This window comes from Pogona vitticeps, chromosome 3 (genome assembly GCF_051106095.1).
Source record: "Pogona vitticeps strain Pit_001003342236 chromosome 3, PviZW2.1, whole genome shotgun sequence".
Lineage (NCBI taxonomy): Eukaryota > Metazoa > Chordata > Lepidosauria > Squamata > Agamidae > Pogona > Pogona vitticeps.
Genome location: NC_135785.1, coordinates 16,381,235 through 16,409,229, shown reverse-complemented (window position 1 = coordinate 16,409,229; position 27,995 = coordinate 16,381,235). Strand labels below are relative to the sequence as shown.

The following is a 27,995-nucleotide window of genomic DNA, read 5'->3' as shown; positions in this document are numbered from 1 at the left end:
TATAAGGTTCACCATGAAGCCACTTTCTCATTTAAAGCTTCAGACTACCACACTTTTCAAAAACTTTTCAATGGAAAAAAATTATATGGAAAGGTATTTAAGAGTCAAAGAGTACAGAACAATAACTTTGTAAACTACACCATAATTCACATATCAGAATGATTCCATAACAGAGATCTCCACCTGTCCCTTTCCATCTATTACTCCCCCCCTTACTTTGAAGTAATGTATGCAGGAACTATCATTCCAAGTTTATCATTCCAATAGTTTAATACCATATGTGACCAGAGATGAGGTAATTCAAAGTGTTACTTCAAAGTAAGGGGAAAGAGTAACAGGAAGGGGAAGGTGATTTTAATGATACTTTCAGATCTGCCAGTTAAGTAATTAACAGCACTAAGCCTTTTACTTCACAACGAAAAGGCCTTCTGACAGAATTCAGGACATGGACATGACCGTCCATATTAATATCACGATGCTTTGGTTATGCATGTCCTCTGCCCAGGCCTCAATATCATGCCCCAAGTATCTTTATCATCAAACACCACTTACAGAGACCCCCATTCCATATTTTGATTGATTGATTGATTGATTGATTGATTGATGACTGATTGATTGATTGATTGAATGATTGATTTATTGATTTATTGATGTATTGATTTATTGATTTATCAGACTTATTGCCCCACCCCTCTAGACAACGTCTACTCGGGGCGGCTTACATGAATAAAAACAGAACAATGTTAACAATATAAAAATCCTCTAAAACACAGTTTTAACACGTATCACAACTAGCCACATGGGAGAAAGCCTATTTAAATATCTCCAGCTTCAAAAAAGGAGAGGTCTTCCAGTGGCAGAGAAAAAAAATGCTTTGGTAGCAAAAAGAGTTAAGCCAATTTGAATCAAGCCTTTGTGTCATGCGGTCAGTAAAAAATACTTCAGGTTCTCCCGTTTTAAACATGAAGTAGATCCTGCAGCATTCGGCCATGTAGTCACGCTCTAAGACTAGTTGCTGAAGTATCCTATTTCTAATACTATTTCTCTCTTCATATTATGAACTTCATGTGGGAGGATGTACTATAGCTGAGACCTCTCTTCCAGGAACATCCTGGTCCTTCTTTATTATCTTGTTTTCTTTGTATTGAGGGGGTGGAGAGAAGAGGGGCATCATTCCACACTCTTCTTTCAAGGGGTGTCATAGAAATTCAATGAGCAAAAAAGATGAGTTATCTAAACAAGAGCAGGAAGATCTTTTTCCTCTTGCAAAATGAAAAAAAAAAACAACTTGTATTTTACTCGTTCTTGATCAGATTTTTCAAACCTGTTTTAGAAAAGAAGGGGGTTTACTGTTCTCCCAGGAGTCACATGACCTTGAATGCAGCAATTTTCTTAATCTTAGTTTAACCTTTCTTTTCCTGTTTGCTATTTGTTTTTCATTCTCTGCCAGTAACTATCAAGGCAGCACTGTGGATCCATTATCTCTGGTAGGTCTTTGCAATGTGTGTGTTGGCTTTTCAGGATGCACACGTGCCATCAAAAACATGCACAGTCAAAACTCGCTAACAAAACACTTTTTCCTTAGAAGTCAAAAGGCTAGGGCATTCAAGATGAAATGCTCCTCTTGGTTATATTTTTCATTTTCCAAATCAGAGAAAATATTGCTTAGCCCAATGAGACTACTGTAATATTCTCCCTGGGAATATTAGCTGGCTTTGTTTAAGGTCTTTGGACATGCTTCTCTTTAATCCTGAATTAAGTTCAATTAAACTTAGTTGCAGAAAAACTAGGTATCTGAGTGCAGATAGAAGCATGGTATAAAACCCCATCGAAATTGTATTCCAATTTTGCAACAGCAAATCTTCCAGAAACATTGCAGGGCGGGGAAAAAAGAATAAAGTACCCTGTCCCTAAGCATGTTTTTATGCCAGCTGCTTTTTTTCTCATTAAAAAATAAACAATAACAGTAATAATTCTTTTTAAAAACTGAACACTTAGTTTGTGAACCTTCTGTCTTTTTTTTCTGATGACAAGGAAAGCTCCAGAGGACATTTGTTAATTATTTTCTGGATGGTAAGGTTTTCCTTGACATGAAGGATATGAGACACCCAAACAAGTTACAGTGGTGCCTTGCTTAACGAGCGCCCGTTTAATGATGAAACCGCTTAGCGACGAAGAATTTGCAATCAAAAAAGCAATGTTTTAAATAGGAAAAAATCGCTTTGCGATGATGGGTAAGCTGTTTCGCTTACCGATTATCACATAGTGATCTTTTTCCTACAGTTGATCGGTGGTTCCAAAATGGCCGCCGGAAAAAAAACATAGCCGCCCGCTGTGTTTTGGGACGGATTCCTCGCATACCGGGCAGCGAAAATGGCCGCCGTATGGAGGATTTTCACTTAAAAGTGAGTTTTTTGCCCATAGGAACGCATTGAAGGGGTTTCAATGCATTCCTATGGGCTTTTTAAAATCGCTTAGCGATGTTTTCGGTTAGCGGCGATTTTTGCTGCACCGATTAACATCGCTAAGCGAGGCACCACTGTATTAGGAGTCTAAATAATGGAATGGTCTGATGTTGAGTTTTCAAAGTATACACTATTCAGAAGTGGTTTACCATTACTGCAAGTGTCACTCTGCCACTTTGTCACTGTTACTTTCTACTGCTGCTGATGCCCAGCAGCTGTCCTCCGGAAGTTTCTCCACCTTGATTACCACCGGAACTATCAGTTCTCTTCTCATGATGTGACTAGAATGGATGACTCTTAGTACAATGTCTCAGCTTTGACAATTCCACCAGAGTAGGAGTTCAGGCTCATAAACAGAGTCTAGCTGCCTGATAATATCACTCTAAACTTCATTGACACACTCAAATGGCTTCACCACATGAACATGCGCATCCAGGATGGGGAAATTTGGAAGGGGAGCTACAAAGAAACTAGAAAAGATCCTCAAGTGTATGGATGTGCCACCGGAGACCAAGGCCAAACACTGCCACTGTTTTTTGGGGGAAACCAAGACTTTTAAAACCATGGTGGGCTGAACATTAAGTAAAATACTGTTTGTTTAATTTCCTATCTTTCTCACCAAATTGGAACAAGATTTAAAATATAGGGAGCAAACCATCCTAGCTTCCGTTTAAATTGAGTCTCACAATCCAAAATTAGATAATTGGTACAGTCATGTCTTCCAGCTCTTGTAGGGCTGTACCATATCAAACTGTAGGCTGAGGCACGGAATATCTGAATGCTTTCCCTGTACAGTATTAGAAACAAAAACCTGGTTGTCAAAATCTAGCATATTATGAAGACAAATTCCAGTTGGGCTTCTTCAAGCCATGCTGGTTTTCCATATGCAGGGATTTTGTTTTTACATGGTAAAAGATTAAATAATGTCATGGGTCAGCCTGCATCCTGAAGCAGTTCAGCCTGGCATTCTGCTGGTCATGTGAATTGTATACAAGGGCAAGAGTGATGTCTCCCATGGGTTTCTAAATGAGCTTTGCTGTATGGGGCAGTCTGTAGGTTGGGGAACAGACAGCTTTACACTGTTGTAAATAAAGACCAGCAAACTCTCCCGGGGCCAAAATGTCTGGAAATTAACTGTCAAAACTGCAGTCCTTCATACAGCAAAGGCACTTGGCTTGGCCTTAATTAAGGAAAGTGTCTAATTCTGCAGTTATAATCCAAACATCGCTGATTACTTTATATATATATCTCTCTGTCTGGTCTGTTTTTCTGTGCCACCAGCCAAGTCTGGGAATAAAGCTTTATATTAGTCTGCCAGCAAGAACTCTAATGCCCCTCTACTTGGTGTAGGATGTACTGCTAGTGAAGCCAGTAATGTAAGCATTCCTATATGCAGTGTTCTCAGCCCTCTTCTTATCCTAAATTTAGCTATCCTAAATATAACTTGAAAGCATTCCTGAAAAATTATAGGCCAAAATGGTTGGCAGACACAGAACTGATAGTAGAACATGTCCACACCATTTTTTTTTCTTTAGACCTAAACAACATGCTGTAGGCAAACTGATTGCCCAAAAGAGAATTTTTAAACAGGAAAAAGTTATAGCCAAAAAAGGTTTATGGGGAACAGAGAAAAGGCGGAAAGAGGAACTATGAAACCTTTCCTGTCTACAGAGAGGGAAAGCATTATTCATTGGACTACAAATCCACAAATCCACTCAGGAGCTGTAGTCCAAAAGAGTAACTTGCCACAGAGTATTTCTGCCATTTCAATATTTTTCCTTCCTTTTTGCTTTTGACAGATTATTGTTGTTGGTTTTGTTTTGACATACAATCACGTGAAAAAGAAAGTGCATCCTCTTTGAATGTGATGGTTTTACGAATCAGGACATAATAAAAATAATCTGGTCCTTAGCAGGTCTGAAAATACAACCTCATATGACCAACAACACATGACATGTTACACTGTGTCATGATTTATGAAATAAAAGTAAACTAAAATTGAGAAGCCAGGTGTGAAAAACTAAGTACACCCTTCCTGCTTCTGTAGGAATTAAGAGGCTAGGTAGCAGCCAGGTTCTGCTAACCAACTGTCCTTAAGTAATTGATCATCATCAAGTGTGACTACCCTTATAAAGGTGGAAGTTTTAGCAGTTTGCTGGAGCATTCATGTATGTGTTAACACAATGCCAAGGAGGAAACACATCAGCAATGATCGTAGAGAAGTAATTGTTACTGCCCATTAATCTGGGAAGGGTTATAAGGCTATTTTCAAACAATTTAAAGTCCTTCGAGAATACAAATTTAAAGTCTATCATTCTACATGAGGAAGATTACTCACAAGTGGAAAACATTCAAGACAGTTGCCAATCTTCCCAGGAGTGGACATCCAAGCAAATTCACTCCAATGTCAGAATGTGCACTGCTCAGAGAAATTGCAAAAAAACCAAGAATTACATCTCTGACTCTACAGGCCTCATCATGTTAAATGTTAAAGTTCATGACAGTACAATTAGAAAAAGACTGAAGAAGTATGGTTTGCTTGGAAGGGTTACCAGAAGAAAGCCTCTTCTCTTCAAAAAGAACATGGCAACACAGCTTAAGTTTGCAAAGTTGCATCTGGATAAAGCACAAGACTTCTGGAGCAATGTTATTTAGACAGATGAGACCCAAGTGGAGATGTTTGGTCATAATGCACAGCACCACGTTTGGAGAAAACCAAGCACGGCATATCAGCACAATGACCTGGGCACCTTGCGGTCATTCAGCTGACCATGAACTCCTCTGTATGCCAAAGTATTTTAGAGTCAAATGGGAGGGCATCTGTCCAACAGCTAAAGCTTGGCTGAAATTGGATAATACAACAGGAAAATGATCAGCACCAGCAAATCTACAACAGAATGACTCAAAGTCCAAACTAGCGATGGGCTTATTTGTATTTGTATACGAATATCCCACCACAGGTGGAAATTATGAGGATCCGGCCCCATGGGGCCAGACTGCCCACTCACCATTCTGCTGAGGATGCACGCTTGATGGAGCCCTGCTATTGCACTGTTGTCCTCAATGGATTAGCCACTTTTGGCAGGAGGCAGGATGACAAGCCTCTCTGCAGGGTGGCTAATCCATTGCGGAGTTTGTATACGAATACCCCCATCTCCAGTCCAGACCTCAAACTGATTAAAATGCTGTGGTGGGACCTACTAGAGCTGTACCTAAACAAATGCCCGCAAACCTCAAAAAACTGAAGCAAAGTTGTAAAGAAGAGTAGGCCAAAATTCCTTCACAATGATGTGAGACACTGATAAAACAATCACTTCAAATTATTGCTGCTAGAGGGACTGAATCATATGATGTACAGTACTTAGTTTTTCACACATGGCTTCTCCATTTTGGCTTTAGTTTTGTAAAATAAATTATGACACAGTGCAATATGTCATGTGTTGTTGTTCATCTGAGGTTGTATTTACCTGATTTTTCAGATCTCCTAAGGACCTGATTTTTATTATGTCCTGATTAATAAAACCATAAAATTCAAAAAGGGTGTATTTTCTTTTTTCACATGACTGTATATACCACCCCATAGTGCTTGAGCATCACTGGTTGGTTTACAACATAATTATGGAATGAACACTTTGCCCTCCAGAGACCTAGGTACTCATTTCACTGACATCAGAAGGACGGGAGGCTGAATTCAACTTTAAACCAGCTACTTCAACATGTGGGGATAGAAATCAGGCCATGAGCACAGGCTTGACGGCAATTCTGCAATTTAAACACTGTGCCACAGGACTCACTAGATGATTTTGATAAACGCATGCTGGCATGGACTTGTTAGAGAAATTAAAAAAGGAAAGTGTTATTAAATAGTGATACACATATAGCAATTATGAAAGCATAGAATAAAAACAAATTACAGGTTGCTTCAGATACCTTACCTGTTCCCTGTGTTATCTTTTTACCATGATTTATTATCACAAAAATTCTGGACTTCATGATTTTGGACTTTGAACTTTGAATCAAAAAGCAGATGCACTGGACTAAAATTTAAATGAAAAACCCATAGTAATAATTTATACAGAATCATGTTTTAAAAGGTAATGACAATTCTCTTCTTTTACTCGTGCTCAGTGGCTAGAAGCCTACTAGTGTCTGAACAGAACTTGTGTAACTTTCAGTGGCTAATTGTAGCAGGTACATTTTATAAGATTACAAATCCAGCTTGCATAACATAACTTTTTTCAGTGCCTAACCCTTTTTTTGTTACTGTGCCAAAGATCACAGTATGTGTTGGGCTGAGATAAAAAATGCATTCACACTAAGCATTTGCTTACGCTGTTTACAAACTATAGAAACCATAGCAAAGATGTTCAGCTCCGGGGGTGGGTGGGTGGGAAATTGGCTGGTCCATATTGCAAAACCCTTGATGTACCACAGAACACTAGAGTGAAACATGTGTAGAAAAAGAGATCTTGACAGAATTTTAATGGAAAGAACAGAAGCAAGTGATTGCATATTCATGTTTATCACTGAAGTTGGGATAAACAGAGAACATACAATCATATGTTTTACATTTAAAGCAGGAATGCTTATGATTCTATCTCAATTTCATAAAATAAAATATTTTTTAAAGACCAACCAAAGGCGTAATGGAGCCAATTGTGTCCATATAGGCTCTACAAGACAATGCCAGGTTGTTAATTCCTGCTCTAATAAGTTTGGAAAAAACAGTTACAAATCTAATTGGTAGAAAGGTAGTTTTTGTAGGATATAAGACCACCCCTCCCCTTTAAAGGGATGTGGTGGCACTGTGGGTTAAACCGCAGAAGCCTGTGCTGCAGGGTCAGAAGACCAAGCAGTCGTAAGATCGAATCCATGCGACGGAGTGAGCTCCCATCGCTTGTCCCAGCTCCCGCCAACCTAGCGGTTCGAAAGCATGCAAATGCAAGTAGATAAATAGGGACCACCTCAGTGGGAAGGTAACAGCGTTCCGTGTCTAAGTCGCACTGGCCATGTGACCACGGAAGATTGTCTTCGGACAAACGCTGGCTCTATGGCTTGGAAACGGGGATGAGCACCGCCCCCTAGAGTCGAACACGACTGGACAAAAATTGTCAAGGGGAACCTTTACCTTTACCTCCCCTTTAAGAGAATCAGGAGAGTATCTGCGCTACACAGTTATAACAGTTTGATACTACTTTAGATGTTGTTTATTTGAAAACATTTAAGATTCGCCACCAGGGAGCTGTAGCACAGTCCCCTGTACAGCAGCAAAGAATTCTAAGTCTGCCAGTTGACTGCAATCCAGGGATTTCATAGCATTGAACCGTGGTGTTTAAACCAGGATCACATTGCTTCAGTTGGGTAGTGTAGATAACACGGCAAAAATCAAGATTGTCATATCTTTTAAAGCAGCCTTTCTGTGCATTTGACAGTTACAGGACAGGAAAGAAATGAACCAGGTTAGATTTTTATCATCTGCCAAAACTAACGAGGTTATGATATTGACGACAACAGTGGCAGCTGCTGCCCATTGTGATTGGTGGGGCAGAAGGTACAACAGCGAATGGTAAGCAGAACTAGAGGCAAGAATTGGGCATTAATCCACCCAGACATAGGCAGGCAGGCATCCACACTTACAAGGAAGGCAAGAGTAGGTTGCCTGAGGCGGGCGGTATCCTGGGATTGTGGTATGGCTGTGCCCCAATAGCCATAAAGGACTCACAGAGGGTGAGTAAAGTTGTCTCATTAATCACCAAGCAAACTAAGGATTGTAGCTGATTTTGTCCCTCGCTATTTGAATTATTTTGTTTTCTTTCCTTTCAATATATTTTGTTTTTAAATATACAAGGCCGGAACGTGTGTTCTTCAAAATCATTTTTTAAGGGTTTTCAGTGAAACTCTGTCCCTTGAGCAACACACACTGCAATGCTAACAATAAACAAATGTGAGCAACTAAAGCAGAAAATAATTTAAAGAAGCAGATTTATGATTTCTGGAAATATGGGCACTACCCAAAGTGCTGACATCCTTCAAAACTAGGTTTCTCCTCCTGTTTTGACTACAGATTTGCAAAACACTCAGAGGAAAATTTCAAAAAGAATACAGTATTGCTTAAAAAAATCTTCCTTACAAAAATTTGTCTCTTGAAGTCACTGCAGATGTTTTGGCTGAGCAGAACATCCGATACTAAACTCAAAATTCATAATGGTCCAGGTTTGGTAAGAACATTTATTGTTGCATGGATCATTGATTCAATAAAGTCATCATCAGGATAAGTTCAGTGTTTATCCCGGATGGTGTCAGAACTAAGGATCATGGGGGGAGGGGGAATCCAGAGCCATTTTAATTCTTCATTTTAAACTATAGTTTTGAACATCCTCAGTTGCTGTTTCTGCATCATTCATTCTCATGATGTACAACCCAAAATAATCTGTGGTTGGTTAATCCAATGATGTACTAAAGCGTGCTCTTCTAGAAAATATGTTTGTGCTTAGTCGGCCTTTATTACTCAAGACTGAAACCCTCTTTGTCCTTGGAACAGTGAAAGGGCAAGCAGAACATTAGATTATGTAAACTTTGTTCTTCTGTGACCCTTCTGATGTACCTATATTGTCATCCAAAAGATCCATTGGGGCAGTTTCTTGTTTACTTCCAATACTTCCAATTGTTTATGTAACAATCTCTACACCCAGCTGGGAAAGGGTGCATGGATTTTGATGTAAAGGGATTAAATTCAATAGAGGTCTGCTGGGTCTCTTACGGGGGGGGGGGGTGATTCATAAACCCCTTCCATTCATGCTGGTTGACATCTGGAGCATTCTCTCTCTCTCTCTCTCTCTCTCTCACACACACACACACACACACAGAGAGAGAGAGAGAGAGAGAGAGAGAGAGAGAGAGAGAGAGAGAGAGAGAGAGAGAGAGAGAGAGAGAGAGAGACTTGCTTTTTGGAAATGTAGGTTAAATATACACCTTTAAGCTCAACAACTTTTTGGCCTGGAGCAGGGTTGAGCAGAAGATAGCAACATTAAGCAGATGTTGCTTGATGTTGTAAGAGCTTAAGGGAGTTGCACTCCAACAACATCTGGAGGATCACCTTAAAGCCTTTGTGGGTGCAATTAGCCTTGCCTTTTCAAACTGAACGGGACAACAGCAGGGCTGGGGCCAGCCCATGATCCTCATAGCGTAGCATGTACTCTCAGTACACTTCAACAGCACTTCTGCCAAAAAATTAGGAGGAAAGGAAGACAGGCCATGAATATTTTTGGCTTCTGAAGCAAAATATAAATACTACTGCCCCCAATCTCCTTATTATGCGTTAATACGAGATACAGATTTGTTTGACTGATTCAATTTACACGTTACTGTGCATTTCTGACCATGAACCCACAAGAGTGAAAAACTGAAATATACATAAATAATTGACCAATTTTTTTAAGTTTAAGCCAGGAGCTGATAGGACAAAATGCAAAATAAAAAAAATACACAGTAAAAGAGTCACTAAGCAAAACTATTGTTAGTATACATCTGTATGGTAAAAAGAATGAAAAAGAAAAAGTCTGACAAATGTCTGAAGCTGAAGGAATTTCACAATCGTGCCACCAAAAAGTCCCTGTCATGAGTATCTGTTTGAGAGGATGGTTATGGAAATCAAAGCTCTCCCCATTCTATCTCTTTCCCTCTTGCCATCTTTCTTCCTCTCACTGACTATTCTGTGCGAGAGATCAATATTTGCTCTCAGTATTAAGTGCAAATATACCAGCTGGAGGAAGAAAATGGTGCACTTAAACATACAGAATGTGCTGCAACAGTTTCTTGTTGCTTTACAGCTGAATGATCTTGCGAGTGTCCAGGTGAGTTGTTAGGCTTAAAGCACAGTCTGCCCAGAGCTTAGCTGGTTACAGACATTCTGGATAGAAGGAAGCTCTTTTCCCTCTCACGCAATACCACAACCAGGGGACATCCACTCCAATTGAGTGTTGGGAGAGTGAGAACAGACCAAAGAAAACATTTCTTTACTCAGTGTCTTGTTAGTCTCTGTAACTCCTTGCCACAGGATGTGGTGATGGCATCTGGCCTACATGCCTTGAAAAGGGGATTGGACAGATTGCTGGAGGAAAAGTCCATTGCAGGCTAGAAGCCATAATGGGGATGTATAATCTCCAGGCTTCAAAGGAAGGTACCTTAAAATGCCAGATGCAGAGGAGGGGGTTTAGGAGACAGGTATCTAGTTGTCTCGTGTGCTCCCAGAGCACCTGATGGGGCCTCTGTGAGATACAGGAAGCTGGACCAGATGGGCCATTGGCCTGATCCAGCTGGGGTTTTCTTCTGTTCTTCTGTTCTCTGCAGAATCAAGATTGGGGCGTGTGTGGAGTGGTGGCGGCGAGAGTTCTTGTCAGGATCGGGCTCCATGTCAAGTTGAGACAGGTAGCAAATGTGATCAGGTCCAGGTGTTTGCTCCTCGCTGGCTTTCATGTTACTTAAGAGTTTGTTGGCCATCTTTCACTTTGCTCAAAGCAGCTTCCCTGCAGTAAACAAGAATCGTTTAATAATCCCCTGGGGCCACAGAGAAACGACAGCACAGGTGGATACTCCCAGAATCGTGTGCATGTTGGCGAGAGGGGAAGTAGGACAGCTGCTTCCTTAAACATCCCAGTTGTTGGACAAGAAACCATGCAAGCGGATGGGAAACCTTAAGAAAGACTCCTTTTGTGTGTGCTTTAGAGCAGAAAGCTCTTATGTCATGATATAAGTGCTTGGAAGAGAAACAGTCCCAGTGTACAAAGTGTTGCTCAACTACTGGATTGCTTGAAAGAACCTGAGGGGCCAGAGTGGAGGCTTCCAGACCCAGTGAGTTCAGGCTGTCACACTAACAAATGTTTGTAGGCAATTCTATCTTGCAAAAGCCAAGATAATGGTTTCTCTGGAACTATTACTTCTCCCTTCCATGAGTTTTTGGAGGATTATCAGAATTAAATTATATAGCTGAGGGACATAGTGCAAAGGGTTGAGTGTGAGAAGGTTTGTTGTTCCTGCTCTATGTTTCCTGTAAGCATACATGCTCGGGCCAATTCTGGCAATAAGTTGACATAACTCACATTTTTCTTTCATGTATACACACATGGGTGGGTGTGCACATGTGTGTGTGTGTGTGTGTGTGTGTGTGTGTGTGTGTGTGTGTGTGTGTGAGAGAGAGAGAGAGAGAGAGAGAGAGAGAGAGAGAGAGAGAGATGCAGCTGACATCCAAAAAAGCTGCACAGAGTTAGCTGAAGGGATAATTTGACCTGAATGTAGCTTTTTAAAAAATAATTGTGCTTGTTTGCTTAAAATTCTTATAATCTGCCTTTTTCCTCACAATAGAAACCAGCAGAATCAAAGTAAATAGCAAAGAAAATCAACACATAGCTTTTTTTAAAAAAGTAAAACAAATAAAATCACAGAGGGAAGCACAAAATCAACCTTTGTTTATTATGAGCCATAATGGTGCATCTGATGTAGAGCAGGAATACCTTAACAGGGATTTCAAGGCACATCTTTGAGTAGCGGTTTTACAAGTAGCACCTTCCATTAGGTTTCCATGGCCAAGCAAGGATTTGACGGAACCCTCCTGAGTCCCAGTCCATCACTCTACCACACTGTACCACATTGGCTGTTCACAAAAACAAGAGTAGCTGGAAAATCAAATTCAACCAACATCAAATTACCCACATTATTTATGTATTCATTTTCCTAGTGTATATCCAGCCTTCCTCTCAAGAAGGAGACTCAAGTAGCAAAGATTATCCTAAAGAGGCTGATGCAATTGTGTAGTCAGCTAAGTCACCTGAAGGAGAAATGTGGGGATGAACCTACTTTTAGGTGGAGTGAAGCAACAAATGTCGACAGCATTCGAAAGTTATTTCTATGGAGTATAACTGCCAGTGGCCATGCTGGTTGGGGGATTCTGAAAGTTGTAGTCCAAAAAGATTAACATTTGAATATTCTGTCAAAATTAGAGAGAGAAAAGATAGATAGAAGAAAAAGAGCTAGATAAAGGCGAAACATTACAGAACTTTAAAGACTAACATGTTTATATCCCTATAAGTTTTCATGGATCAAAATCCACCTTACTTCTTCTTTGAATTTTGACCACATGGCAATAAATCATTTTCCAAGTGTCACAATATATTGCTTTCCCCCCTTTTTAATTTCATTTCCATCCTTTCATTTTTACTAGGACAGCTATTTCTTCCAATGACAGTCTCTCCCTTAACGCACCGCCTGCCTGCGCCCGCCTCTCTGCCCGGCTGCCTGCCCACCTACCCACTCTCAAGTCCTCCTGGAAAAAAAAAAGACCTACCTACTTGCCTGCCAGCATGTAAACCTGCCCCTCAGTCAGAAGTCCTGCTGCCAATTCTAGTCACCTCCTTGGGCCAACTAAGGCCTGCCTGCCTGCCTGCCTACCTGCTGGGTTACGTCAGTCCAGCGGGCCAATTTTTGTAGAACTCCTGCCTGCTGCTGTTTCCAGGGTGCAGATGAATTAACGGATTGATTCATTGATTCATCAAAGAATATTCTTATATTTGTATTTGTTGATCTGTTAATCTTGACAAGTAATGGATCAAAACAAACTGCTATTTTTTAAATTCATCCTCATCTCTAGCTCACTGCCTTCAGGAGTAGTCAAGGACACTGTGCCCTGTCACCAATGCTAAAATAAGAGTCAACTGTCAGTCTGGCATTTTATCCGTCATGTCACACAGTTCTTAGAGAAATAACATTTGACAAGGGGATCTATATCATAACTAATTCAGGACTAAAGAAGGAGAAACATTAGGGCTGTTACTTTTCTGCTGCTACTCATGATTGTTGCTGGCTATTGAGCTTGAGCATGAGTCACTTTCACCACTTCTCATTGTCTTCCGCTCCTCCTTCTCTTAGGCTGCGACCCTAAACACATTTATACTTAGGAATGAAAACTGGCTGAATAGCTTAGTGAGTTGGGTATCTGGAGAGGTTAGGGGTTCAATCTGTTCCCCTCATTTCCTCCCAGGAGAAGAGCCAGCCTTTGTAACCATGGGCAAATAGCACAATCTCAGAAGTGCCGTCAAAAGAAGCGATTGGCAAATTCCCTCTGAGTACTGTACGTATACCGAGAAACCCCTTGTTGTTTGGGGGCTGTGGGAGGTCCAAGAGGGCTGGAGGCCCTTCAAAACATGGCAAAATTACCCTCCCACTCACTAGAGGGCAGAAGGAGATTTTATGAGCAAAACAAAAGGGTGGTAGTGGTGTTAAGACCTGCATTTGGGCTCCAGTGCGACGACTGCATGTCACCCATTCTTTTATTAGACTATTCAGGACAAGCTCACATGCTAGAGTGGAGAAGACTGAAAGGTGATATGATAACCATTCTTCAAAGCCCTCACATGGAATATGGAATAAGGTTGTTTTCTGTAGCTCTGACAAGTAGGACTTGAATTAATGGAATGAAATTATGAGAAAGGAAATTTCACCTTCATGTTAAGAGGAACCTCTTGACAGTAAGAGCTACTGAATAGCGAAATGGACTGTCTCAGAGGCTGATGGCCTCTCCATCAATTGAATTTTCAAAACAATGCTTAAATGGCCACCTAGCATGACTGTCTTTTCTAGTAATTCCTCTTTTCTCAAGATATGCCCAAGTACATAAGCCTCAGCTTAGTCTTTTTCTCTACAAATTGACAAAATATAAGACATTATAAGAAATTTTATTCTATTAAATTCTATTATAGCTCTATCCTTGACCCTCAGAGGCAGACATTCAGGAAACAGCCAGCTCTGGAAAGCAACATGGAGAAGGAGCGGGGATCAGAGGATTCAAATAGCAAGAAACCCTAGTAGAACATTAGGAAAACCTTCCTGACAATACAAGCTATTCATCAATGAAAGATTACCTTGGATATTTGTAGACTCTCCCCTATTTCAGTTCTATAAGTAGAAGCCAGATGACTACGTGTTAGGAAAGGTAGAGATTTCTCTCACATCTGCAGGTGGCTGGAAGAGATGACATTTGAGGTCTCTCTTCCAACACTAATTCTGTGAGTCTTTTGCACTTGAAATAAATTGCCTAGCTGGCTACCTCTATCAACAAATGAGTGGACCCCTGTTTCTTGAATAGGGTATGACAGGCAGAAATGTAACAGCCAGTCCTTTCCCCCCATATTGGAAAAACATTTCTGAGAAAGGCATTTTCACTGAAACTTCACTTGTTTTATATATGGTAAGGATGCATGATTCTCTGGTTTTCTTCCAAAAGCATCCAAACTTTTTCTTAATTTGTAGGATTTTTTTTAAAAGTTGGGATTTTAAAATTATACAGAAGAAAATAATCCCAGGACAATATTCATCATATTCCAGTGTAGGAACAAATTACTCTGACAGAGCTCCAATCATCAAATTGTACACAACAATCATGCAGTGGCAGCTCTGCGTAAATTTGGATACATCTAAACTCTTCCAGTTTGAAATGCTTTGCTTCGGTCGTTTGCAATGTTAAGGCAAAACATCTATTGACATAATTTAGCTTCTGCCATTTGCTGTGCGTAAGGGTGGGTGAGCATTAGCTTCCAGTTAATATCGAATAAGAATCTATATACATTTTCCGAGTTCTACATATTACAACTTGAGATTTCAAAAAAAAAAAAATCTTGATGTGGAAGAAACTGAATTCACATATTCGGCCATCTAGGTTTTGGGTTTTGAGTGATTTACTCTTTAAAATCTTTGTATAGATTTTAATTCCTTCATACACAACCATGATGTTCCTTATTTAGGGTTGCCATTCTATTTTTTAAACGTCTGCTCACTTATGACATACATATGAAAAATGGGTGGATATACCATGGTTCTGTTCATGCTCAGAATACGGACATGAAAGTAGTCTGTGTACATGAGATAGTATTTTGTTTCAGTTCACATGTAAACAGTTTATAAAAAAAAGAAATGAAAAAGAAAAAGAAAAGAAAAGAAAAACAAATTTCCTTCTCTTCTGGACCCAAATAACCTGAGGTTTTAGAAAATGTAATGAGGGAGAAAGCAAAACTGACATATATTCCAATCCTCAGTTGTGTTGGAACAAATACTTTCTTTCAGGCAGCATCCTATGGAAAAGAGGTAGATGGCTGATAAAGCCAGCTACTCTCATCTTCATATTCCTGAATTATGGGAGAGCAAGTAAGCTTAAGGTGGAGTTTCAGAAGTGAGAAAGTCGGCTGCCTCACATCAAACTGAGATGGAATCCTGGCCAGAGACTGGATTATATTTTCCAGAAAAGAAGTTGGTGAACCTTTTGCCTGCCTTCTTCTAGGTTTTCTGATACATGTCTCTGTTAGAGAGACATATACAGTGGCGCCTTGCTTGATGACGATAATCCGTTCTGTTGAAATCACTGTTAAGTGAAATCGTCGTCAAGCAAATTTAAAAAAAAAACCATTGAAATGCATTGAAAACCGTTCAATGCGTTCCAATGGGCTAAATACCTGCTCGTTTTGCGAAGATCCTCCATAGGGCAGCCATTTTCTGGTGCCTGTAAAGCGAGGAATCCGTCCTAAAGCACAGCGGGGAGCCATTTTGCACAGCAGGCGGCCATTTTAGAGCCGCCGATCAGCTGTTTTAGAATCATTGTCTAGCGAAAAATCGGTTCCCGAAACAGGGAACCGATCATTGTCAAGCGAATTTTCCCTATCTAAACATCGTTTTGCGATCGCTATTGCGATCGCAAAAACCTCATCGTAAAGCAGATTCATCGTTTAACGAGAACGAGGTCATCATTAAGCGAGGCACCACTGTGTCACTCAAAACCCAAAGCCTAGATGGCCAGAGACATATCAGTAAGGCATTCTCCTTACTATTGCATCCTTTTCAGCTTTGGCCACCGCCACCGTGCCTCTAAAATACTGGTGAATAATAGTTTAAACGGATGTGTTGGAAGAAAGGACTACTATATTTCAAGTTTGGTCATAATGTTACCTTAATTTTTACTATATGTTTTTAACTTTTGAGAGAAAGCAGTAATGGATCATCCTCATATAAGACACTGATCTGGAGTATAGCTTCCTCTGCAGAGTTAAATTTTACATACCTCATTTAAAAAAAATGTATAGGAGTCTTATTGATAAGATTGGGAACTTCTTCAAGCTTACTATATTTTAAAAAAAGAAGTGTCTCAAAAGGAATGGATTTCCATACTCCATTTTATCTGCAGTCAAAGCGCAATGGATGGAAATTTTGTAGATAGACATTTGGCAAGGATCGTCGTCCTTTCCTTGTACCTCAAGTCATGAAGTTCAAACACTGAGAGATGACACAGTGTTCCTCCACCCCTGCAGCCTTCATTGGCCAGACTGAACTCTTTTTTGACACACACAGCATTCTCATTCCAGCACAGTCATTGTGGGCTGATTTTAGGACAACCCCTGCCCCCATTTTGGGCTTTGGTTCAAACATATTAATTGTATTCTATGTCCCTCATTCTTCCAATTCATTTCCATTACTCAGGCCTACTTAACAAGAATATAAAAAAAACCCAACAACCCTTAATTCCATAAACAGTAAAAATTATATATCATTTTATCTGGAGGTATATCCTGTTCAGCCCAATGGAACTTAGAGATCTCTCTCAGTCCAAATGGAAAGAATAGCACTATAAAGAAAAGCAGGAGCATACAATGGAAAAAAGGCTCCTGTAGGTAAGAACTTTCTAAAATAAGGATGCATAAAATGAAGGCTGATTTGCACTCCACATACAAAATGCTTGCTGAAGAATAGTGTTTTAACTAGTTAACTGGATTAAAGTAGTCTACAGCAAAAAACAACAACAACAACTAAAGGAAGCCAGGGTGACATGTCATAAGGTAAAGTATTGAACAATCTGCATGGCCACTAAGAAGAACCTTTTTTTCCTCTTATTCCCACTAATTGTACACTCATCATGGACTGGCCAAAGAGCCTTGTGGCGCAGTGGTTAAACTGCTGTACTGCAGCCAAAACTGTGCTCATGACCTGGGGTTCAAATCCCAGGTAGCCGGCTCAAGGTTGACTCAGCCTTCTCTCCTTCTGAGGTCGGTAAAATGAGTACCCAGCTTGCTGGGGGGGGGGGCAATGTGTAGCCTGCATAATTAACTTGTAAACCGCCCAGAGAGTGCTTGAAGCGCTATGGGGCGGTATATAAGCAGCACACTTTGCTTTGCTTTAGCTGCAGTAAGGTTGTAGTTTAATGCATTCCTAACAGCAAGCAAATTAAATGAAGTCATAGAGCAAAGCTTGGAAATAATATGTTAGATTACATGTGCCAATGATAAAAAATTCATTTTTGTGCTGACGACAAGCCAACTGATGCATCTCAAAGACAATGTTTCAAAACCAACATTTTTAATGCATTAACTTTTCTAAACAAGATAAACAGATCAGATGCACAAAACAGATCCAACATAGAAGTAGTTGCTTTACCATTATGGTGTGCTTATTAATATGCATAAGACTGAGATGTATGTTAGTTCTCAATCAAAAAATACTAAAGATCACATGACAATTACATTTCCTGTGTTATGGCTATGCATTATAATGCTTTACAGTGGTGCCCCGCAAGACGGGCGCTCCGTTTGACAACGAAATCACTTGACGCTGATGTTTTTGCAATCGCAAAAGCAATCGCAAAACGATGTTCCCTATGGGGGAATTTCGATTTGCGATGATTGGTTCCCTGCTTCGGGAACCGATCATCGCAAAGCGATGATTTTTTAACAGCTGATCGGCGGTTTCAAAATGGCCGCCCGCTGTGTTTTTGCACGGATTCCTCGCTGCACAGGCAGCAAAAATGGCCACACTATGGAGGATCTTCACTGGACGGTGAGTTTCAAGCCCCTAGGAATGCATTAATCTGGTTTTAATGCATTTCTATGGGCTTTTAAAAATTGCATTGCGATGTTTTTGTTCTACAGCGATTTCGCTGGAACGAATTAACGTCATAATGTGAGGCACCACTGTATAAGTATTGGTCATTTTTGTTTGATGTTAAGAATACTACAGTGAGCTTTTAATATAGCTTTCAAGGAACTTTACATCAACAGTGATAGAAATGAAGATTAGAAGATAGATATTATGAACAGTGTTGTCTTGAAAACTATACACTAACCACAGCAATTAATGGATCATTGTCATTCCGGGAAGAGGTAGCAAGGCTTGTTAACACTGGCTTATATAGCTGGATCTTTGCAGTTTAGTAACTTTAATAATGAATATGAGGCAGCTGTTGTATCAACTTGTCAAATTGCGAACTGGTAGAAAAAGAGCTGTAAAAGCAAATTTTGCCCTTTCAAATTCAAAACTTTGATACATTGCTTTATGATGTCTTTTTCCCTTTGTTATTTGCTTTATGGAAATAATATTCAAGAAAGCCAAATCTAAAATGGTAGGATAAACACATTTAGAGAAGCACAATATGAGAGAGGAAGAGAAAATGAAGCATCATGAAATACAGTTGTGCCTTGACTTACGAACGTCCCAACCTACAAACATTTTGAGCTACGAACAGCTCCGTTCACAAAATTTTGCTTTCTTGCGAACAGAGCATTGACTTATGAACGGAAAAAATGCGAGGGAGGCGGGAAATTTGAACTGTCAGTTAACCGTTGGCCAGCGAAGAGGCTGCTTATCTGCTACCTTGCTCGACCCAGCGATTAGAGAGTGTGGATACGGAGAGAGACTTCAGACTGCCTACTACCTGGTACTGTACTGTACGGACTGTAATTTCTTTGGCGTTTTATTTTATTTTTTATTTTTGGATTGTTTACTTTCTTTGTTAAAACAGAGAGACTGCCTGTTCTGGGAGAGTACACTATATTTACTGTACAAAGGTTTTGCAGCTTGGGGTTGGGCTAGGTGGCTAGGTGGGGGGTTTGTTTCTGTGCTGGCTGTTAGTTTTAAAATCAGAAAACTGTTTGCAAAGGTCTGTCTGGCTGTTGGCCTCTAAAATGCATTTTAGTCTCTTGGTTGCTGGGTTTAAAATGTGTTGTTGTAAAATGTGTGGGTTTAAAATGTGTGAGTTTACCATCTGTGGGTTTAAAATGTGTTTTAGACTCCAAACTCTCCCCCCCCCATTGTCTTCTCTCCACCTGTCTTCTCTCTTTTTCTACTTAAAAGCACAACCCTTTGTCTGAGGGGTCTATGTGCCCCAGTGAATACCTTCTTTCTTTCTTTCTTTCTTTCTTTCTTTCTTTCTTTCTTTCTTTCTTTCTTTCTTTCTTTCTTTCTTTCTTTCTTTCTTTCTTTCTTTCTTTCCTCTTTTCCCCATTGTTCCTTCCCTCCCTCCTTTCCTGCCCCCTTTTTAACCTAAGTTCATCTTACGTTAAAAGAAGAAAAATTCTCCCCCTAGTGGTAGAGGACAGACTAACCGGTTTTGCATTAGTTCCTATGGGAACTAATGCTTCGACTTACAAACCGTGCCTTGACATAAGAACGAAAAACAGCCGGAACGGATTAATCGGTTTCAGTGCATTCCTGTGGGAAACGCTGATTTGACTTATGAACATCTTCTGGGACGGATTAAGTTCGTAAATCAAGGCACCACTGTAGTGCTGTGGCAAGGTGGTTCCAGAGCAGTTGCTCCGAACCATGGGTAACCCAGGTGTTCTTGGACTGCAACTCCCAAACCCCAGCCAGAACAGTTGATGGTGAAGGCTTCTGGAGACTGCAGTCCAAAAATATTAGGGTTACTCAAGGTTGAGAGCCACTGTTCTAAACATAATTTAATCAATAGTTAATAGATATTTTTATTTCTTTGCCATACTTATATATTGCACTTCTGTTAACAGCCGAAGTTTAAAATAACGGCTATACAACAGAGCATATAAAAAGGTGAAAAAAGATACAGTGGTGCCCCGCTTAATGCTTACCCCACATGACATCAAAATCGCTTAACAATGAGTTTTTTGTGATCGCTATTGCGATTGCAAAACGATGGTTCCAATGGGGTTTTTTCGCTTGACGTCGATTAGGAGCCTGCTTCGCGAACCGTTTGTTTGCTAAATGACAATTTTTCCGGCTCTGCAAAATGGCTTCCCTTCGTAAAATAGCTTCCCTCCCTTCTCAAAATGGCTGCTTTCCGGACCCCTTCTTCGGAAGACAGCGTTTTTAAACAGCTGATTGGCAGTTCTCTATGGGCAATCTTTGCTGGATGATGAGGTATTTCCCCACTGGAATGCATTGACCGGTTTTAAATGCATTCCAATGTGTGTTTTTTTCGCTTGACGACAATTTCGCTTAACAGCGATTTTCCTGGAATGGATTATCGTCATCAAGCGGGACATCACTGTAAAATAATAAGCAAATTCCAGATACTATGATCTACTTGTTGATCTAAAAAAGAGTGTGTGGCTGGGAAAGAAATGACATTTAGTCCCAGCTACTGTTCAGCCTTGACAATGATATTTAACATTATATAGAATTTCCAAGCATTAAACTCACTCAACACATACACAAGCTGATTATAAGGAAATTTGGTATTACTTATCCTCTTTGTTTTGCAAATGTGGGTGGACTAAATCTAAGACAGTGGATTGGTCAAGGCCACATTGTGAGTTCCAGAAAGAGATAAGGTTTGAATGGGAGAATTCCTGGTTCATTGCTTAATGTTTCAGACGCAGATGGTAAACTGCATGGAGTATGAACACATGGTACTTATTGTATGTAGCCAGATGAGCTATATTAATAACAAAAGATTGCATCTTCTATACAGTTTTTTGCAAGATAGCAGGGCTATTAGATAAAGTGAGACAACTCAGGCATAAGATGCTGCGGGGGAGAGGCAACAAGGAATGTATTTATTTATTTATTGAATTTAGAGTTATTGCCGCTTAGAGTGCTCGTTCTGAGCAGATAGGCGGGGTATAAATTAAATAAATAATAATTTATACCCCACCCATTTATATCCCACCCATCTAGTCAATAGACTACTCTATTGACTAGATGGCCGCAGATATTGATGCTATGACTCAATATCTTCTCGATGTCTCTTCTGGTAGCTTGTTGCCTCTGGGTGCCCACCACCAGTGCTGGCCTAGGATTTAGCTGCTAATTTGTTTGGTGCAATGAGAGGGCATCTTGCTATAGGCCTCCAGAACCAAAACATCTGTGGCTTGGCCGTGCAGAAGTATTGTGTTTTCCCAGGGTATGATTTCTCAGTGATGCCTGTATGACTAACTTAGAAACAGACTCATGACTAGGCTGAGGCAACTGGGTCTTTGGCCTAGAATGCTGAAATTTAAAAGGTGTCAAAATTAGCTGCTGGAGCAGCACAAACCCATCTACCTCCAGAACTTATATTGCCTATAGCTTTTCTTTTCCTAGCATACAGAAAACATTATTGAGAACTGATCATAGTGCAACACGTATGACTGTCATCAAGGCATTCCTCCTTATTCCTCCAACTTCTCCTCACATATTCCAATTTCAAACTCATTAAATTTCAATTTTAACCAACGGGGCAGTGATTAGGACACCAAAACTGCTACTCTGATGAAATTAAATCAAATAGATATTAATTATTCCATGATGTCTCATAGAGATTGTCAGAAAGTGGGCACATATTTACATATGGGGTGGGAATGCAAGAATTTACTAAAATTTCGGCAATTGTTTTTTTAAGGAAAAAAATGAAATAGCAAAGTTAAATTTAAAGGTATGTCCTAAAATATTTATCAATACAGTATTTGATAGGGAGCAACGCAATTGGGCAACAAAATGATTCGTTTCTAATTTATTAACAACAGCAAGATGAATTGTTTCTAGGAACTGGGAAACAATGTATAATTTTCAATTAAATGAATGGTATGCAAAGGTTTGGGATGTACATGACAACTTTAACATTTGATACTAAAGTTAAGAAGGGCTTGAGAAGTAAAACAATATTTACAGATACACAGGGAGAGTTCACTGACTGTGTATTAATATGTCTTAAGGGGAAGAGACCTACACTTTTGCAAGCGTCAATGCAATTTTGGAAGGAGAATGGGGCTTCACTTCTCCCATGGCCACTTTCCCCATCTCTTATCAAAAGGATCTATGATTAAAAGGTATCTGAATTTGAAATGGGGATGAGCCAGTTTGCAAGCTTTGTTTCTGAAAAAGGTCCTGGGCAGTTCACAATTAAGCAAATGCCTTAACTCAGCATCTTCATATTAGGCTTTCCCCTGCCATTAACTGATAATTTATCATATGTACTACACATGTTAAAAGCACTAAATTACTACTAAAATAGAAATTGACTATCAAATGAGGAAAGGGATACACAAAACTAGGTAGAAATGAGTATATTAAAAAAAGACAGAGCTGCAGGAAATCTGTTATGATATAATGATATTGGAACAATTTTTTACAATTAAGAGTAGCCATCCTTCCTTGGAACTCAGCTCCCTCCCTCTTGTTTGTACTTCTAATAGCGAAGAAGACAAATGGAGAAAGCTGCAGAGTGCCGGAGGGGAAACACTGGGGATATAAAGGCCTAATTATGAATTTCCTGAATGTATGATACAACCAGGAGCAACTGGATAAGATTAGCATTATAGTTTTCATCTCCAGCTGTTTCATGAAAACAAAGCTGAAAAATATTACTGGGTTGGGGGAAGCATGCTTCTGCAAATCTGCTTTTATATTTAATAAGGCAACCTATGCTACGTAAAACACTTCTTCTGATGACAAGTTGCTGGCATATAAACATTGCATCCAGAGGAGCCCTGAAAGTATATAATGCTAAGAGCTGTCGGTTTACATATGGTCAGGGAGACCATTTGAAATAAAGGTGTGATATGTATGAAAATAATTTTATTTTAAGGTATCTATGCAAGTAACTTTCCCCTCCCCCCCCCCATTGGCAGGATGTCCAGGTACAATGCCAACCTAGACTTGTTATCTTATTGGGGTTACTGCAAGTAGAACAAATGTAGCAGAAGAACCTACAGAAGCTATTTAGCAAGCTGTCAGTCACACAACAAGAATGTCACCAAATAGTCACAGTCGCTTCCGAAACAGTCATTCTCTGAACAATGTTCCCAATAGGATATTGGCCATAGTCTTCAAAGATGAAAACTGTTAATCAACAATAATTATGCACCAGCACGTTTAGTTCAGTTTATGCTGAGCCTTTGCAAGGTTTCCTAAGTATAGAGTATTCAGAAGTGGTTTATCTGTTCCTTCTTCTAGTGGCACTATGGGATTGCGTAGCTTGCCCAAGGTCAGAGAAGAATAGAATGGCTATTCTCCTGCAAGGCACAGAGAGGAATTGGACCCCCACCTCTTGGCTCCACAGCCAGGGGCGCCTGTTTGCCTCTACTTATATGCCACTATTTGTTACTGTTATTATAACTGGCAAATAATTCCTAAGTGCTCTTGAAGCTGCTTCTATCATTGTTATGGACGATCAAATTGCTTCCACCTTTTGGCTCTAGTCTAGGGTATCATTGAAGCTCTCTTTCAGTACCATATTTTGAATTAATCTAACCTTTTCCTGTTGTCTTTACTCAATGTAAGGCTTTCAAATAGTAACTGGAAATAACAATCATGTTGATAATGTTGGCCTTGTTCTCCAATGACACATTCTTGCATTTGATTATTTTATCTAGTTCCTTCATTGCTGCCCTCTCAGATTTCAGCCTTTTTATGTTTTGATGACTGAAATACAGTGTATGGCACTTCTCCACTGTCCACTTTAAAGTTATATAGTTATTCAGTAATCATGATTTTTATCATCTTAATATTAAATTGCAGTCCTGCTTTGGCACTTTATCCTTTTATCTTCATCAGGGGTTGTTTCAAGTCATTGATGGTTACTGCCGGTAATGTGATATCATCTGCCTAGAGTGGTCCTGAGTTGGCTAGATAGGCGGGATATTAAATAAATAAATAAATAAATAAATAAATAAATAAATAAATAAATAAATAAATAAATAAATAAATAAATAAAATCTGCATATCTTCAATTATTGCTATTTCTTCCACTAATTTTCACTCCGTCTTTATCTCAATCCAGTCTAGCTTTCTGTATGGTTTGTTCTGCAGAGATAGAATATAATCCTGTCTGACACCTTTGCCTATAAGAAGCCATTGTTTCTCCATATTCTGTCCTAATACTAGATTCTTGTCCAGAGTATGAGTTATATATCAGGACAATCAAGTGTTGAGGCACACTCCTTTCTATTACAACAGTCTCTAGCTCTACATCCATTAAACAGGGCCATTCTGTATTCAGCCTTATAACATAAAAGATATTAAAGTGTGATGATTATATACTGCCCCACAGCACTTAAAGCACTCTCTGGGTGGTTTACAATATAATAATGAAGACTACATATTGTCTGCTCCCCCGCAAGCTGGGTACTCAGTTTATCAGCCTCAAAAGGGTGGAAGGCTAAGTGAATCTCTAGCCATCTACCTGAGGTTGAACCTGGGTTGTGAACAATACTGCCATATAACCACTGTGCCATGAGGCTCCTTTGTGACATAAAAGGAAGAAGAGATTGGGGGAGGAAAAGAAAACAAGCAAACCAGAAGCATTAATTCTATATGATTGCAATTGTCCCTATAGTGACGAGCATGAATGGAAACTGGTCAGCGAGGGACGAAGCCAAACCCCTGAGCTGATGGAGAATATCCACTGTTTCAGCTGTCTTCTGCAGCAGACATGGGAATGGCTGCCAATGGACAGAGATTATGAGGATGAGAGAAATGTACAGATATTCATTAAATGCTGTAACAAATACAATGTAGATTTGGAAAAATCTTGGAAAAGTTACCAATATTAGTTCAGTTCTGCAACAAAATATGACTCCTTTCCGGCCTATTAGCATTCATTTCTTTTCTCAATTACAAAGCTATAACTACATGATGCTAAAACTTAACAAGATACAACATCAGTCCATTGCGGTATAACATTTTGATCACCTTTATAAGCCATAGGGGTAGCCTGTTCATAAATGTTGGCAGAGGAATGTCACCGGGTTAAACTGCTGGTTTCTATTGCTGCTTTGTGAGCTGTTTTATGTATGTATGTATGTATGTATGTATGTATGTATGTATGTATGTATGTATGTATGTATGTATGTATGTATGTATGTATGTATGTATGTATGTATGTATGTATGTATGTATTTGACTGACTGACTGACTGACTGACTGACTGACTGACTGACTGAATGAATGAATGAATGAATGACTGATTGACTGATTGACTGATTGAATGACTGATGAGGTTGACAGGGGGAAGAATGTCTTTTGTATTACAAGCCAGCGGCTTGCAGGAACCAGAGACATTTTTTTACAGTAACTAAAAACCAACAGTACTTAGTTACTTTTAAGAAACATGAAAGTTCCTCTTTTCTCTTGTAACTGTGATGGAAATTATGTACACTGTGGCCTGGGATTATCCTGGATCGAATTACTTTTTAAAAACAATTTGCTAAATTCTGACACGGCAAGGGACATGACATGTGAGGAACATATGGTCTAAAACTTCACAAAGGGAAACAGTAGAGGACAGAAGAAGAAATTGGAATAAATGTGGAATCAATATGAAGTTTTTTTTTCAGCTGACTGTGATAATATAGAGAAAGGAACAACAGAAGTGACCCCAATTTATCTCTCCCAGTCTTCTGCATATGTGACCTGTTTAATCCCTACTCTATCTTGCATATCAGTTGCAATAAACTTGAACAGGAGGGTCTATTTAATATTAAGATAATATGAAACCTATAATAATTTATTCCTTTCTGTCTCTGTATGTGCACATATGATTAGGCAGCACTGAAAAATAACTGTAGTAAACCACCAGTGTCAAAAGGAATGGGAAGAAAAACAATTTTTATGGTAATAACACAAATGGAGACAGTTTCATTTTAGGCTTATTTGATGTTGCTGGATATTAAAATAGTGGCTATTGCACTTACCCATCCAATGAGTCTTTAATTTTCCAGCTCAGGCACAAGGCTGATTCCTCACGCAGTTCTTTCCAGGTCCTAGCTCTGTAGGGCTTAGTCACCATGACGATTCTGGATTCTTCTGCAAGGTATTCATCACTAGGAGTCTGTGAATCCCATCAAGGCACGTCTACCTTTCATTCATCTTCACTGTTACTGAGATTTGCTGAAAATAAGGAATAAGGAATTAAAACACATGCAAGATTACTGTATCATATTCTGTAAAACCAATAACTATGTGAAAACTTAGAAGTAGGTCCCACCATATGTTATGGGGCCTATTTCCTATTAAGCATATTTAGGATCACCATTTTAACAGGTTTAAAGTATGGAGCACTTACCAATTAAACATAAAACGTGTAATTACTACATGTGTTTACATCCTTCTGGTAAAGTCAGGTGTAAGGAAATGCGTTGTTTCTGTGTTGGTTTTGTCAAGGCCGCATACAATACAGTTCTGTCAAACTTTGTTGAAGATTACTGATGTAAACCAGCCCTTTGTCAGTGTGGTGAAGTCTGAAGCAAGAGTTTAAAACTTTTCTACTGCCTTAAAGCCTATGGTAATAACAGCTGGCAAAAATCCACCCAGGCATGATGCGTTTCAATTTGAACCCAAAACAAAAAATGTCACCAGTATTTCTGGGTCTGCAGAGGAATTATGAGATGCAGAGCAAGTTCTATTAGATCTGAGAGCCCTGTTCAAAAGTTGTAGATAAGGAGGGAGAGAAAGCCCTGCCCCCTCCACTCATTACTTCCCTGTTCATAGGGCAGACCAGTAGCAGAGTTCGAGTGAATGTGATGTGATCAGGCCACAAAGAAGGTGGCCTAAGGCATTTTGTGGCCTGAGGCAGAAGAGCAGACAGCTTAAGATGCATGGTGATCAAAGCCAGCCAAATTAATTTTGGCACAGGAGTCTGAAAATCCCACAAGCTCCTCTTACATTAGCTAAAACAAGTAGCTACTGTATTTTGTGTAATATTATTGTATTTTTCTCCTGCTGGTAAAATGTAACAATCACAAATCAAATGGCTAACAATTCGCCACTGTTCTGTGATACCCCAAAGCTGCCTTGCTCTCCCTAATCCTGACTTGACATAGCCAAAAAGCCTTCTTAATCTGGGTTCCTGACTGCATGGAGCAGTCATGTGAATGCAATTACATCCGAGAAGTGGACCTTCCTCTTAACATATGGGGAAGGGACTGGGCTGAAAAATTTGTCCACATTCCCCTAACTGGGGCAATATATAAATCAAATAAATAAAGTTTACTAGGTCTAGATGCCCAGATAGAGCTTATGTATAATATGTATTCCCTCAATTATGGAGTGCGAACTAACAGAATTAAACTAGGCGTAATACACAGATTGGGAGTAGGGCGTGGAGAGTAGGGGTAAAGAGCCTTTTCTTCATCTCTTCACACTTATGAAGCCTGGAACACAAAGCTTCTTGGTCCTGAAGATCTACTGTAGGAGATCCTAAGGAGTTTTCAGTGAGCAGAAGGAAAGAGCCTGTCAACATGGTTGTTGCTCAGAGATTGGTGTACGGTGGCC

At 39.6% G+C, this 27,995-nt stretch overlaps 1 long non-coding RNA gene across 5 annotated transcripts in view; it reads right to left on the bottom strand.

Moving 5' to 3' along the window:
• Positions 1-27,995, bottom strand: part of LOC140706068 (uncharacterized) — an 88,249-nt gene that overhangs the window by 51,746 nt on the left and 8,508 nt on the right. For 3 of the 5 annotated variants that reach the window (XR_012085795.2, XR_013543200.1, XR_013543201.1), the window contains exon 2: positions 26,417-26,612. This is a non-coding gene — a long non-coding RNA (uncharacterized LOC140706068). Of the gene's footprint in view, positions 1-8,074; positions 10,991-11,603; positions 26,613-27,995 lie in introns of those variants that run through there. The other 2 variants (XR_012085794.2, XR_013543199.1) reach the window with 2 other exon arrangements.